We start from the raw sequence: 14,999 nt of genomic DNA on the forward strand, positions 1-14,999 counted from the left end.
CATATATATACAAATCTTTGAACCTTAAAAACTAAATATTGTTACGGAAATCTGGCAAACTATAGACACAGATACTTAAAGGTAAAGGTGACCGACTGACTGACTGATCTATCAACTCACAGCTCAAACTACTGGACGGATCGGGCTGAAATTTGGCATGCAGATAGCTATTATGAAGTGGATGTCCGCTAAGAAAGGATTTTTGAAAATTAAAGCCCTTAGAAGGGTAAAATAGGAGTTTGCAATTTGTGTAGTCCACGCGGGCATGAGCTAAGGTTAATATTAATTAAATGAGGCCCAAATTACGTTTGTATGAAAAGCGCTGGGAAGCGCGCTTGGGAGACTTTTCGTAATCCTGCTGGCATTGAAATCGTATTATGGTATAATGGGTTATGACTTATGAGTGAATTCTCCTGGGTCAACTTGATAATAATATGATATCAAATTACAATAATAAATTTTCAAATTTGTAAGTAATCAAAGTTTATGAACAACAACTTAATTTTGGTACTAAGAATTTTGTGTTTGAGAGTCACAGAATCTATACTAATAAATAAAATTGGAGTGTCTGTCTGTAATTTCGAAATAACTACCTGATATTAAGCTCATATGGTTATTATCAGGTAGCAGAACCTCATAACAGAATCACACGTTTTTAAAATTTTTGTCTGTCTGTCTGTCTGTTTGTCTGTCTGTTTGAAAAGGCTAATCTTTGGAACGGCTGAACCGATTTTGACGGGGTTTCCACAGACAAGTAGAGGATTGACCAGGGAGTAACATAGGCCACTTTTTTAACCGACTTTCAAAAAGGGAGTTGTGTTTTTCTACCTATGTACACCGAAATCTCCGGAGATTTCTGAACTGATTTGCGTAATTTTTTTTTTAATCGATAGAGGAACTTTGTGACATTGTTTCACAAAAAAATTGGATTCCAACTCCTCAATCCTGATGCTGCAGGGGATCTGACCAATCCACGCGGGTGAAGCTGCGGGCATCAGCTAGTATAATATATAAATAGTTAGTTAGGTATAATAAATGTAATAGATATTTTAGGCCTTGGTTGTGATACCCATTCGAGCAGATAGTTGTTGGATAGTTAGTTGATAGAGTGGATTGAGAACTTTCAACGCTTTCAAACATCCGATATTTCAGTCCTCATCCAACATTTCCTAGTGCAGTCCTAAATCTGATTGAGAGAAGTTCACACGTGAGACACCAATTCTCAAGTTTGTCGCAACTCGCAAGTTTGTCGACGACAACATAAGTCACTATTATCTGTGCTATTATTAGTTCACTCTGGTATTATAACCTAAGTTATCTAAGTAGTATGAACTTAATAGGTAAGTACGTTTCCTTTTAATGAGGCCAAGGTTGCATTTTCCTACGATGCAAGGTATAAAATTACTATCCTAAAGTACTTGTAGACAGGATCAAATTATAGCGTGAATGCTGTCGAGCGAAGACACCTGGCAAAGATAGAATGCTGAGTGCTATAATTACAAGAGCAGAAGAGAGTGAAAAAGGAAGAAGGAAGAAGATAGAGATTTAGATTGGCATGAAGTAATACCACGCAGTTACGTGCTCACCTTGGAAGACATGGGGGAGGTTATTACGGAACCCTAAAAACGCAGTATCAAATATATTTTCAGGCTTCCTATTAATAAAAAAACATAAAGCGTAAACGATAAAATCAATGTTTTTGACACATTTTACTACGACACCATTTTATACAACAATAGGTTGTTTGCAAGTTGTTTGAATATTTTCTGCTTTCAATAAAGTTATAATTTAGGGCCTATATCGGATATGCGTCCAAACAGATTGTATTATTTTAGAAAGTTTATTAAGTCTTGACTAATTCAAACTGCTGTGGCCGTGGGAATTCGAGAAATCTGGACTTATTCTTTGTCCACATTCTTTTTGCCAGCTTTCCAGTTCGCAGTGTTTGGGCTGTGCGTTGATGAGTCAGTCAGAGATCATCAGTGATAGAGTCAGGATTTTGATATATTCAGATTAATGGTTGTAGAACAACATATTAAGGGCAATATTAAATAGAGTAAGTATGTAATTATAAAGACCACAAAACATGAAACAATTACCATGCAATAGAGATATGAGTTTAATAAAAGACATACCTACTCCATCCAGGTAGGTACGCCACTTCCGTTGTAGACTGTGTTTCCTTATCATAAATTGAGATAGCAGTCAAGGGCTAGTGGCTTAATTGTCATTGAATAATAAAAAATGTTTAGGTAGTAGGTATGTCCTGTGTAGGCATTAAATCATAAAAGAAGCCTGAAGTAGCTATGCTTTTGAGTAAATATGTAGTATTTTGAGCAGGTATGTAACATACTAAGGTGCCTAATTAAATAAATAAATAAATTAGTGTTCGCTATACCTATAAATGTAAAAGTTTGGATGTTTGTCACTCCTTCACGCCGCAATGACTGAACTTTGGATGTTTGGAATGGATTGACACATAGGCTATATTTTATCCCGAAAAATCAAAGGGAATATCAAAAACACCTAAATCAGTAAAGATGAAGTCGCGGACGCCGTCTAAGTAGTAATATATAACTCTACAAGTTGACCGACAGACGGAGAAATAAATCTAAATGAAACCTTGCTTGCCTCTGTGGAATGAATGATTAAACGGCGAAGTTCTTAGTTTGTGTTTACTTCAGCTTGGACAATAGTGTGTGGCCTGGACTAAGGGAAAATTACGCAGCCCCCGGGACCGCGCCCCAGTAAATCATCATTAGACGCCGCGCTTGCGAGACGCGCCGCGTCTTTATAAAAGATTCAACTTAATACGAGTAACTAGACAGGCGAGTAATGGAACTTACACTTGCAAGAAAACCCTAAAAAATCGTTAGTGGGCAATTTTTTCCATTCCATTACATCAGCCTGTACATGCGTCCACTGCTGGACATAGACGTTTCCAAGAGCGCGCCACCAACCAAGGTCTTCCGCCTTCCTCGTCCACCCGTTCCCCACCACGTTCTTCGTCATCGGTCAAGCGACAATTTTTTTTGATGCAACCAATTCGATTTTTTTGCATAGTTGCCGATGTTATTAACTGTATTTGAAAGACAGGGTGTTATAGGTGCGTTGTTTTTTAAGGTTTTTCAAGCTCAATGCGGACACTAAATTGAAACAGTATTTTGTTTTATTAAGAAAGTTGCAAAAGGAGACATTGTGAAGAGAAATGACGAGCGTGAGACGCAAAGTTTTGTTAATCAAAATACCGGTGAGCTGCCGCTGGGTCAAAGTAGTTTGCCGTATCCCTTTTGATATTAGTGATGGGCATGATTATAATTCATTTGGTGAAATTAATATTTTCCTTCACAGTGATTTCACTGAAGATTGCTCACGGAAAGGATAATAAGAATTCTCAGACACATCACACTCAAATAATAGAATAACATTGTTATTTCGTCGAATTCTTAGGTTATTATTTATTGTAGTATAAGTGTACTTATTAAGTGTTTATATTAAATTTAATTTATTAATATTAAATAATAATTAAGCGTGCCTAAAAAACCATAGTCATGTTGTGCGACCATATAGGATTACAATAAGGTCAAAATATGTATCAATTTAAGAATTAAGTTAAAGTAGTTATTGTAATCTGTTTTGGTTGACAATAAATAAATAAATAAATAAACATCTTCACACATCTTTTGCTACATTATTTTACAGATTATTTTTCACGGAAAGTGAACTTTTGCTCTTATGATTTTAAGCGCGAAAATTCGCTATTCGTGAAATGTAGCAAACGATTGTTTGCTACATTAATTGAACTAGTTGTGTTTCCCTTCCTTACATGCAGCGATGCGAGTGTTCTCGGTCGCGAATTTTTTAGCTTGGGTCGGTGACCGTGCGCTTGCAAAACTGAAACAATAAAGCGGGATTAAATGTCATAATTTTCAAATGTTGTGAGATTTTTCATTATGATTTTTCTACAGGCTACTTTAAGTTCTAACCAAAAACCAAGTGTTACCTTTATGAAAGGGGTTTTCATTAGATTTTCCGCTATTCATGCTATCTGTAAAATAGCCCATCTCTTCTTGATACGGGACAACGCGGGAATTATTTAAATTTATTAAATTCACGTTCATTAAACATGGGATAATTGTCACTGTCTTGACTTTATAATGAGCAAACTAAAACATTCAGGACATTTCTGTTCTACCTTTATTAGATTGTTGAATAATTTCGAAAATAAGTTTGAGCACTGATGGAGTTGTAATTAGATGAATGGGTTAAATCCATATCTTCTTACAAAATATTATAGTTAAATGAGAAGGTGGGTCTATCTGTCTGTCTGATAGCTTTTTTCACGGTTCATCCGGTTTAACCGATTTGTTACAGGGATAGCTTGCATCCCGGGGACGGACATAGACTACTTTTGGCCCGGAAAATCAAAGAGTGACCTACCCAAGTGAGTTTTAAAGGTCAAATAACAGATTTTGACGAAAGGTATAAAGATAGCTTATACAGGGTGTTTGGTAATTGGCATATAAAGACGACACGTACCCATGCTACTTTGATCTGATAAATACAATGCTGAAGTATAATGACAAAATAAAATTTTAAAAATTTCCATACAAAATTAAAAAAAAAAAAATTATGTCAAAGTTTTCATGACCCTAACGTGCCCTAACTCACTAAGATCATTGGTCATCTTTAGATAAGCCAAGGCCAACGATCTCAGTGAGTTAGGGCACGTTAGGGCCATGAAAACTTGGACATAAAAAAAAATTGTATGAAAATTTTTATAATTTTATTTCGTCATTTTACTTCAGCATTGTATTTATCAGATCAAAGTAGCATGGGTCGTCTTTATATACTAATTACCATACACCCTGTATACGGGGGACGGATATAGACAAATTTTTGCCCCAGGAACCAAATAGTTCCCACGAGATTTTAAAAAAACCTAAATACACACGGACGAAGTCATGGGTATTATCTAGTTACTAATGTATAAAATGTATGTTGCTTTTTGCATTTTTCTAGAGCTTAGTAGTTATTAATGTCTGCATTAGGTATCTACTTTGGCACTTACTTTAGTGCAGTATAAATTGCATAGCTCGCATTGATTAAATCAAAGTTACATAATTCTACTAAGCTATCTCCTCAGGAGTAATAGTATTTAGATTCGGATATTAGCAAGCAGTAAGTAATTATATTCCCAGGAAATTCTGTACCGTGTTACTGTTAGATTAAATCCACAGTTTAGCTATCATTACTTATCTTACTTATATTAGGGTAGGTGATTTTTTGGTACCTAATCTTTTTATTTTATTAAACCCATAAGTACTCCTTTGGTTTCTACAAGGCATTGTATTAGGACGCTAAACCACTTGCAGGCACTTGAATAGGGCGGTGACTGGCCACGGCCGAAGCCTCCAGATCAGAGATGTAAAAATTATAAAACGATGGAATGCTATTAGGGACTATCCACTAATAAGATCACAGCGCTTACCACTGCGCCAAGGAGGTCGTCAAGTACGATGGTACCTACTTGTCCTACCGCCGCGCGCCGCGCTGACTAGGAAACGACTAGCTATCGACTATTTTCTCGCTCAAGTAGCGTACAATCTATGTATGGTTGCCTGTCAATTAAAAACATAATACATAGTTTATTATCGACGAGGACTACCACTAGTTTGTCAGCAGCGATAAGAGTTGCTCAGCGATGCCTGTCTTGGCGCTCAAAACACTCGCGCAGTTTGTGCAGTTTGTACCTAATCGCGCGACAAACTAGCACACTCGGTCATAGCCCTGCGACAAAACTATCCCAACTATATACTGGTTTCTCGTTGCTCGTCTATCTCGTTTCTAGTTTGTAGCTCAATTCGTTTCTCGCTACTCGTCAGCAGTCGGACAAGTTCCAACTGACAGATAGCATCCATTTGTAAAATGAAGTTGACCTGAGGCGGAGCGCCTTTTTTGATATAATATTGAAACTAAGCTTTATTTATTTTAACACTATCTAATGCCCAAGACTTCACCCGCATCGAATTAAGTTTTTAAAAATGCCGTGGAAACCCTTTGATTTTCCGTAATAAAAAGTAGCGTATCTCCAAAAACCACGTCAATTCGTTGCTCGGGTGCGATATGATTGCAGGACAATCCAACAAGCAAATACACTTTTATTACTATTACTGATATATCTACCCATTATAATAATATGGGTAGTGATAGCGGAGAAGCGACAAGCGACAATGGACATACAGAAGTATTTCCATTGGCCCTTTTAGTTCTGCCCCGGACCTCAAAGTGGTGAATTCAGTTAAATAAGCAGTTAAAGCGTTCAGAAAGAAAATATGAATAAACATAGCAGTAATAGCACTTACCTAATAGAGAAATCGAGAAGGATTTCAAAACGATTGTTTCCCTGATTTCAATTTGTTCCCAGTTCCCAGGGAGTTTTATTTTTATAGCATTTAGAACTTTTTGTTTCGATTTACTTTCGGTTACGAATTGAATAATTTGAAGAAATAAAATAAAAGAAAAAGTTTTCGTCGGAAAGGTATTTTACATTTATTTTGAAGATAAGTTATAATGAATTTTTACTCAAAAGAAAACTACCTAATTGTAAAGTCATCTAAAGGACGCTTAATAACCGTGCTGCTTTATTTTTTCCAGCAGATGCAATTTAATTGCCTTAGACAGATTTGCTATATAAAACGAAATAATAGAACACAGTTATTTTGACAAGAAGATTAACAATTTCAGTAGTTAGGTAAGAGCCAAATGCAGTAACCGCAAGCAATTTGGCTGGATTGGGTGAACTCACGATACTATTTGTTTGAGGGGAACTTTATTTAATGCAGTTTCGAACGTTATGAATTCTAAGTCAGGAAGTTAACAACGACGGAAATCTCGCAGCGATGTACCAAGAATATAAATCCAATCTTAGCAAATTCTACCTACCTATCTCTACCGTGAGAAACGGTGGCTGCTAAACCCAATCACTAAAGTCGAACCAATATAATATACAGGATGTTATTAGAGTGCATAAACGGAGACAGGGGATAGTGGTATCTTATCAGATGATTACTGACAGGATACAAAGAAAAGCGAAAAAATAAATAATCCTCAGGACCCCATCGTGGGGTCTATTCAGTGATGAGTCAATTTTGTTCTATGTACCCTGCCATTGCCACTTAAGATTCGCAATCACTTGAGCTATATCCTGGTCCTCCTCATTTCTGATTTGATCCAGTGGAGAAACTTCAACCATACATCGCCCACTAAGCCCCAATAATGAAATGCTGCCCCCGTATTACCTATTAGTAGTTTTTAATATTTTTTCAATAGTTTATAATCCATTTGTTTCACCAGGCACGAAGTCTGAGGTGCAAAACTGCTGAGTTGTCTATTATTTATGTGTTATTGTGACACATCGATTAATAGTTTCGCCTGTTAGGTAGAGCCAAATGCAGTTACCGCAAGCAATTTGGCAGAACTGAGTGAACTCACTATGCTGTTTGTATCGGGAAATGTTATTTTGATGCAGTTTCAAACGTTATGAATACAAAGGTGGAAAGCTAACGACTAGACGTTGGTAATCTTGTCAATACTGCCTGTCCTATATTGTTTGTCTTGTATCGACAAATTAGGCTTATGGCACTTTAATTGCGCCAATGGCATCATCCTCACAGGTTTATATAAAAACCTTTGACTTCGGTGGCCATCGAAATCATCTCTCTTGTGCAACATCACTTGGGCTTGTTCTGGAAAAGCGATCCCCCAACCTCATACTAAGCTTGGCAGCTTTTGCAAGCAATGCTGTCGTCTTTCCAGGGTCGTAAACTAATACATTTTATAGTGACTAGACTATAGAACATTGTTAATCATCACTTCGTACCTACAGCGTATTATCTTATCATGCTAACATCTACGGCTTGATAGTTGAGAATTTTACAAATTTCGGTAGTTGAGATCTACCGAAAGATCATTGTATTTTGTAAATTAAGTTAGCATAGGTTAGTGGGTTATGCAAGCTTTTCTTAGATCGATGTCTCCAAATAGTACAAAATAACTGAATTTGTCTAATATTAGCTAGTAGCTAAGTAGTAGTTAAGGTAAGAAAGAACATTTCACGTGAACGGTTTAGCATATCAACATTTAATGCAGACGAATATGTGATAAATTACATAGACGTTATCGTGGGAGTACACCTATATGCCCTAACACTATTATGAAAAGGAAAAACGGGTTTATAATGATAGCCTTAAAGCTTTATCTATTCGTAACTGAGCATTATAAAATTATTACATAAAATCAAGATACAGTTTGTATAAGTAATTATAGGTACTTTCTTAATGACATTCAAATAACGAACGACAGAAAGTGAATCAACAATTATTATTAATGGAATCAACAATAAATTAATCAGTTATGTAGGTGCCCACTAGTTATCGGCTTAGTTCGGTTGTAATTAGGGTCAAACTAAGCTTGTCAGTCTAGATTTTAGTGGATCGATTATGATCAAAGTTAGAACAGTTCGTACAGTCTTTAATAATCATATAAGTCAATGTGACATAGAAGCGGACTAATCTGGAAGCGTTAAGGCACCTTTTATTTAAACCATATACATAGATTACTTCTAGGACTTCGTCTGCGATGGCGTTTGCTGGCGCGCGTGCTGTGCTTGTTTGGAGTGTTTTTTTTGTTAAGAGTGGCTGGTTTTTGTGTTAGTTGGTGTTTTTTGGTGGTGGAACTGACTGGGAAGCGCTCTAAAGGGGCGCCGCGCGTATGTCGGCGGGCGCCGGCGCAGACGGAGTCCATACTTGTATAAATTCAATAACTTGAAAATATCACAAACTTGACATTGGCTAATCAGAGTAAAGCCAGATTAAAGAAAAAAAAAAAAAGATTACTTCTAACCGATTTTTTTTTCTTTTTATTATATCCGTCGCTGGATTCAACCGGCGCAAGACCGTGGCATGAAGAAGTTCTTACAGGAGACCTATGTTCAGCAGTGGACGTCTATAATTGCTCGATGATAATGATATCCGTTTCTAAGATGTACTTAGAAACCGTCGTACCGAAATCTGTGGTCGGTCTTACCTGAACCCTGAAATGCCAAATGCGAGAGTTTCATCTTAATCAATCAAGTAAAGCTTTGTAATGCGTGCACATATTATACAAACTAATGGGACAAACTATAACGGAGGTAGTTCTCCGTTCGACCGATTTGCAATTTATTAGTAAATACTTTAGAATACAATTCGGTCGAATTTGCTTCGTCTTCGTGGATTTAATAATTCCTCGAAATATCCTTGTTACTCAGTCGGTTTCTCCTTTTACATAAATAGATGTTTCGTAGATGTTCACTGTGTTTATTTTGTAGTTTGCAGCTTTGTACAATGTACTCCTAATCTTAGTTACCCTGTGTAGTATATAAGTTAAACCGTTAGTGACTGAAACTTCGTAATTGCCTTATTGGAACGGAATAAGCTCATTTAGATGTTCAGAGCAATTGTTCAAGCGCTCAATACTCACTGATTAAAGTTACAATAGCGAATAGAGATGTTTTAACCATTGTTTTACCAGAAAACTTGATTTATTTCTAGATAATTTTTCATAAGAGGTTTTAAAAGATTTGATTGAGCTACCGTTCTACTACAATTTCTAAATCGGAAAGAAGGTAAGGCTCGATAGAGGCTTTTGGGTCGCCACCAGATTTCAGCGTCGAACTTAATTAGCACTACCTATAACCTTATAATAACCTATCATGATTTCATAATTTTATAATTTTGTTTAGCTTTTGACTGCCATTTCAACTGATAGTAAGTTATGATGCTTGATGGAAGCGGGCTAACTTGGAACGTGGAAGGGGTATGGCAGTTTCATCGAACCCATAACCCTGATCGGTTTCTACACGACATAAGAAGGAAACCTAACTTGGCAGCACGACTTTGTCGGTAGGATGGTAACAAGCCACGGCTGAAGCCTCCCAACAGACCAGACCAGAGACAATTTAGAAAATATAAATTCCCAAATTGTCTCAGCCGGGAATCGAACTCGGGACCTCCCACTTATTTTATTTTATTTTATTCCTTTATTTGTAAACAACAGCAGTACAATTATTATAATTTTACATTTTAAACTACATAAAAATAAGGCCAAATGGGTTTACAATATACGAGTATGATTACAGTTAATATAAAAGTAACTATAAATTATAACAGAACTAAGCGTGTGTTAGTGTATGTGTGTGTGTGTGTGTGTATAAGACTACAACGCTTGCCGCTCACCACTGCGCCAGGGAGGTCATAAAAATATAGAAATAAGTTTTTTTTGTTTTTACTTTTAAATGTAGCATTTTTGCAACGGCACACAGTGTAGATGTTAAAAACCACTTCAAAAAACAAAGGACGTGAAAATCGACGATGTGACAAACGAACAGACTGGTCATCTGTTAGTCGTTCGCGTAGCACGTTGCTACGAACCGCGCACGACTGAAGCGGATACAGAGTGGTCTCAAACAAAATGGCTTTGGTTTTGAAGCATTTAACCTTACTATATTTTATTTTTTACGTTTACTTTCAAAGTACGGAAGCTTCAGATTATGTATTCAAATTCAAATTCAAATTCAAATTATTTTTATTCAATTAAACTTTTACAAGTGCTTTTGAATCGTCAAAATAATCTACCACTGGTTCGGAATGCTGTTCCTACCGAGAAGAACCAGCAAGAAACTCGGCGGTTCTCTTTTTTATTTTGAGGCTTCAGTGCGCAAATCTGACTCGCACTTGGCTGGTTATATTTTTAACTAGAGGATGCACGCGACTTCATCCACGTGGATTTAGGTTCTTAAAGATCCCGTGGGAACTGTTGATTTTCTGGGATGAAAAGTTGCGTATGTCAATTACGTAGACGCAAGCTACGTCGGTACCAAATTTCATACAAATCGGTTAAGCGGATGGGTCTTTAGGGATCCCGTGGGAACTCTTCAATTTTCCGGGATAAAAAGTAGCCTATGTCCGTCCCTGGGATATGAGCTAACTCTGTACTAAACGCCAGAATCGATTAAACTGTTGGGCCGTGAAAAAGTAGCAGACAGACAGACACACTTTCGCATTTATCATATTAGTATGGATATCTTTTTTTAGGACTACATTAAACTCTTGTATACATAATATATTCGGTAATTAATTAAATTATTTTATAATTTTTAGTGTTCGTTGGAAGTCGGTTTTCATTCTATATTTTAATGTTTTTGTTTTTATTATTAAGTATGTGTTTTTAAATTCATATCACATATATATTTTTTTAAATACCACATACCCACTAGGCACATACCAGAGTATTTCCACAAAATATGCTTTGATATTTTCAAAGCCTATTACTAAATACGTTTTTATTATTATTTCATAGATAAATATTGACGCGCCGCACGACTGAGTTTTTCTTTCTACTCAATATCTGAGCGGATGTTTTGATTTCACACGATGGATAAATCGGAAAGTTATCTGTTAGATTTATAAACATTATAGACAGCCCTCGCTATCTGCCCCTTCGACGTCACAACAATAGCGTGAGCCATTTCCAGGCATTTCCCATTTAAATTTGTTCCCTCGGTTTCCTTATCGGCGCGGGGCGGTTGAATGCAAAGACACGTGGTGCCCTACACGAGGGGATTGCTTGATGACTCACAGTTGCGATGCCGATTGATCGGCTGCTTGTATCGTAGAATAATTGCTGTTGGTTTTCCTTTGATCGGGGAGAAAATAAAGCTGGATAACATTTAAACAATCCTTTCTAATTAGTACCTTTGAATTTGCTTTTTAATCTGGATAGTCTGATAAGAATAGAGCTCCAAGATGATTGGATATAGCAATTAGTTATGTGATGGTGAGATGATAGATTGTTATAGACTTCTTCTCAGATAAGGGCGCGTTTGGAACCTTCGTAGCTTAAGTTCAAGGTAATTAATTATTCCCATCACGTCAATTCATTTGTCTAATTTGACAACTGACAGTCAAAAAGTGTACAGTTGTGGATACGCCATTTTGAATAAAAGGTTTTTACTTTGATTTTCATAGCAAGGAAATACTGAGTTATTTGACCGCTTGGCTAGTCATCAAACCAATTACCAACCGACTAGTTCACTATAGGTAACAGCTAACGTAGAACTGTCTTACTTTTGAGCTTTTATTGCTAAAGTTTGTAAGCTAGCACTACCTCTTTATATAATACTAGATTATGCCCGCGACGTTGTTCGCATCGATTTAGGTTTTAAAAATCCCATGAGAATTCTTTGCTATTTCCAGGATAAAAAGAAGCTTATTTTCGCCCCCGGTATGCAAGCTATTATCTCTGTACCAAAAGTCAAAATCGGTTAAGCTAATGAATAGCTCGTGTTAAGCTAGCAAACAGAAGAAACACTTTTGCATTTAAAATATAAGTATGAAATAAATGGATACAATAGCTAGCACCTTTTCAAAATTTACAGCAGACTCTCGGGACATGAGTTATATCCATATATCGAAAACAAAATAACCTGTCAGTAACAAAATGCCTCTTTGTTGACTATTCAGTATTCATTGCACATTTCACAATATTGTAGTCTGTAGCATATTTCTATAGTATGGGTAGGTAGGTATATAATATGCATAGCTCTATTGGTTTTAATGCCGCCAACATCCTCTTTTACACAATAGTGCACCACAGCAATCAATTACTTACCGAACATCCAATATCAGGGACATGACATTAATTGACCTGATTTATAATAATGTTTATTCATTTTTCGAACACAACATGACAACAATTAAGAATAATGAGTGTGTTAACGTAATGCGATGGAGAGTGGGCGCGCCATGCCTCAATATTATGCAAACTGTATGCAAACACCTAATGGGTTTGCCACACGCAACATCCTAAGCGTCTACGAGTAAAACATTTTATAGTCAAAAAAAACTTTTTTTAACATAGTAATGATGTAGGTCGGCAATAAACTATTTTGTTATTGGCACGCAATCATAAATGCACGTAGCTTCTATAGACTATAATAAAATGATGATATTGATTAATATATATTTATGCATTAATAGTGGTTGCCTAAAACATTATGCATGATTATATTCCCGTGGGTCAAGCGTCAAGACTCAAGATAATTTTTTCCAGCTCAAAAAGTACCTACCTAATCCACAAAATGTGCCACTTTCATTGAGATCGGTCAAACAGATATCATTAGCCATTTATATAAATAAGAAAATGTTTTTTTTTTTAATTAAGTATTCAAAATAATTTTACATGTTTCTTTCATTTTGTTGGTTCGCAACGGAGCAACGTGATTTTTTTGCGGTAGGTTGAACACCTGGAGAATGATATAGCTACTTTCTATCCCGGAAAATCAAAGAGTTACCGGAGGATTTTCTAAACCTAAATCCACACGGACGAAATCACGGGCATTAGCTAGTATTGATAGCAATAATGTGGTTGTGTGAATATAGCTAGTGTGGATTATATCGGCTAGCAAGATCACTGACACTTCTCAAGTGAGATGATGCAAGCCCAAGAGAATAATAAACACTTGGCGCAAGCATGTTGTGATTGATCATAATAATATTTTTTTATTTACCTATTCATATTTTATGTAATAAGGTACAACTTACCTGTTTAATAAACAATTTTATTTAGTCCGAATTGATAATAATTTAATTAAAAAGTGGGTTGGGACGCAATCCCTATAATCCTTGAAATTTAGCCGTTGGCACGCCGGGAAAAAATTTGTTACGATATTTAGGTAGGTACCCAAATTAACCGTTAAGTGAAATATTTATTAAATTCCCCTTTTCTTGTTATTTTCATAAATCAGTGCTATTTTGCGCCAAGTGGAAAATTTTAAAGGCAATTCTAGGACATTTCAGATAGGGACCTACTCGTTTTATATTAAGTAAATAATTTTGGGCAATTAGAGAAAAATATTATTTTCTATGTAGATTAAATTTTCTTTTTGACATTTTTATTATCTAAATATCTCTAAAAGGAAATGCTAACTTACTGACGGATCTACCAACGCAAAGCACAAACTACTGGACGGTTCAGAACGTAGACATCCTATAAGATTATTTTTTTTGAAAATTCAACTCCTAAAAAGTAAGTAAAGTCGCGAGCATAAGCTAGTTTTTTTTAATAATCAGGAGTAATTTATTATCAGTGACAGCAACTTTACTTGTGAGAAGAGCAAAATAAAACATCGTTACTTTCTTTATGATCACATAGTATATTAATGTTCCGTTACTTTGAGCTACTTTACTCTTATTTACATTTTCATATTTACGTACTTAGGTACTAATAATTAATAACAATAAGCAACAATTTTAACTGGATACCTTAAAACATGTACTTACTTATAATACAACACACTTGAAGCTATTACAGTGACAAATTGTAATTTATTTCGGAAAATAAACAACCAGAATAATGTTTTTTTTCTAATAATATTACGACGCTAAAGTTAAGCGCGCATAAAACTTTAATTAACTTATTTTAATCAATGTACCCACCAAAGTCGGTCATAATGTTCATAAATCTTTTTATGCCTTAATTTTTTTTATATTCTTAATAAACTCTTTTATGCAGCATGGCCAACATGATGTACTTATTCTTCTATTTTTTATATATACAATACTAAAATAATTTGGAATATAATTGCAAACTTTTTAATCCAAATTTCGAACGACACAAGCTTAGGCATTTTCATTTCATATTATACCTAGTACGTATATGTGATTTTTTTGCGTAAGTAGGTATATAGATTTGATAACATTTTCAAATCTTTAAAAAATGTATAAGTATTACATTCAGATAATTTTCTTTATCTCTTTTTTATAATATACACCTGTCGATAAAATTAATTGATAAGACAAATAATATATTATAACATATAAAAGTTTGTAGCCTATTATTTCGTATTCGAAAACATTTTTACTAACCATATATCATATAATTAATGTAGTAATATCATA

The sequence above is a fragment of the Maniola jurtina genome, chromosome 11 (genome assembly GCF_905333055.1).
Source record: "Maniola jurtina chromosome 11, ilManJurt1.1, whole genome shotgun sequence".
In the NCBI taxonomy this organism is placed as follows: domain Eukaryota; kingdom Metazoa; phylum Arthropoda; class Insecta; order Lepidoptera; family Nymphalidae; genus Maniola; species Maniola jurtina.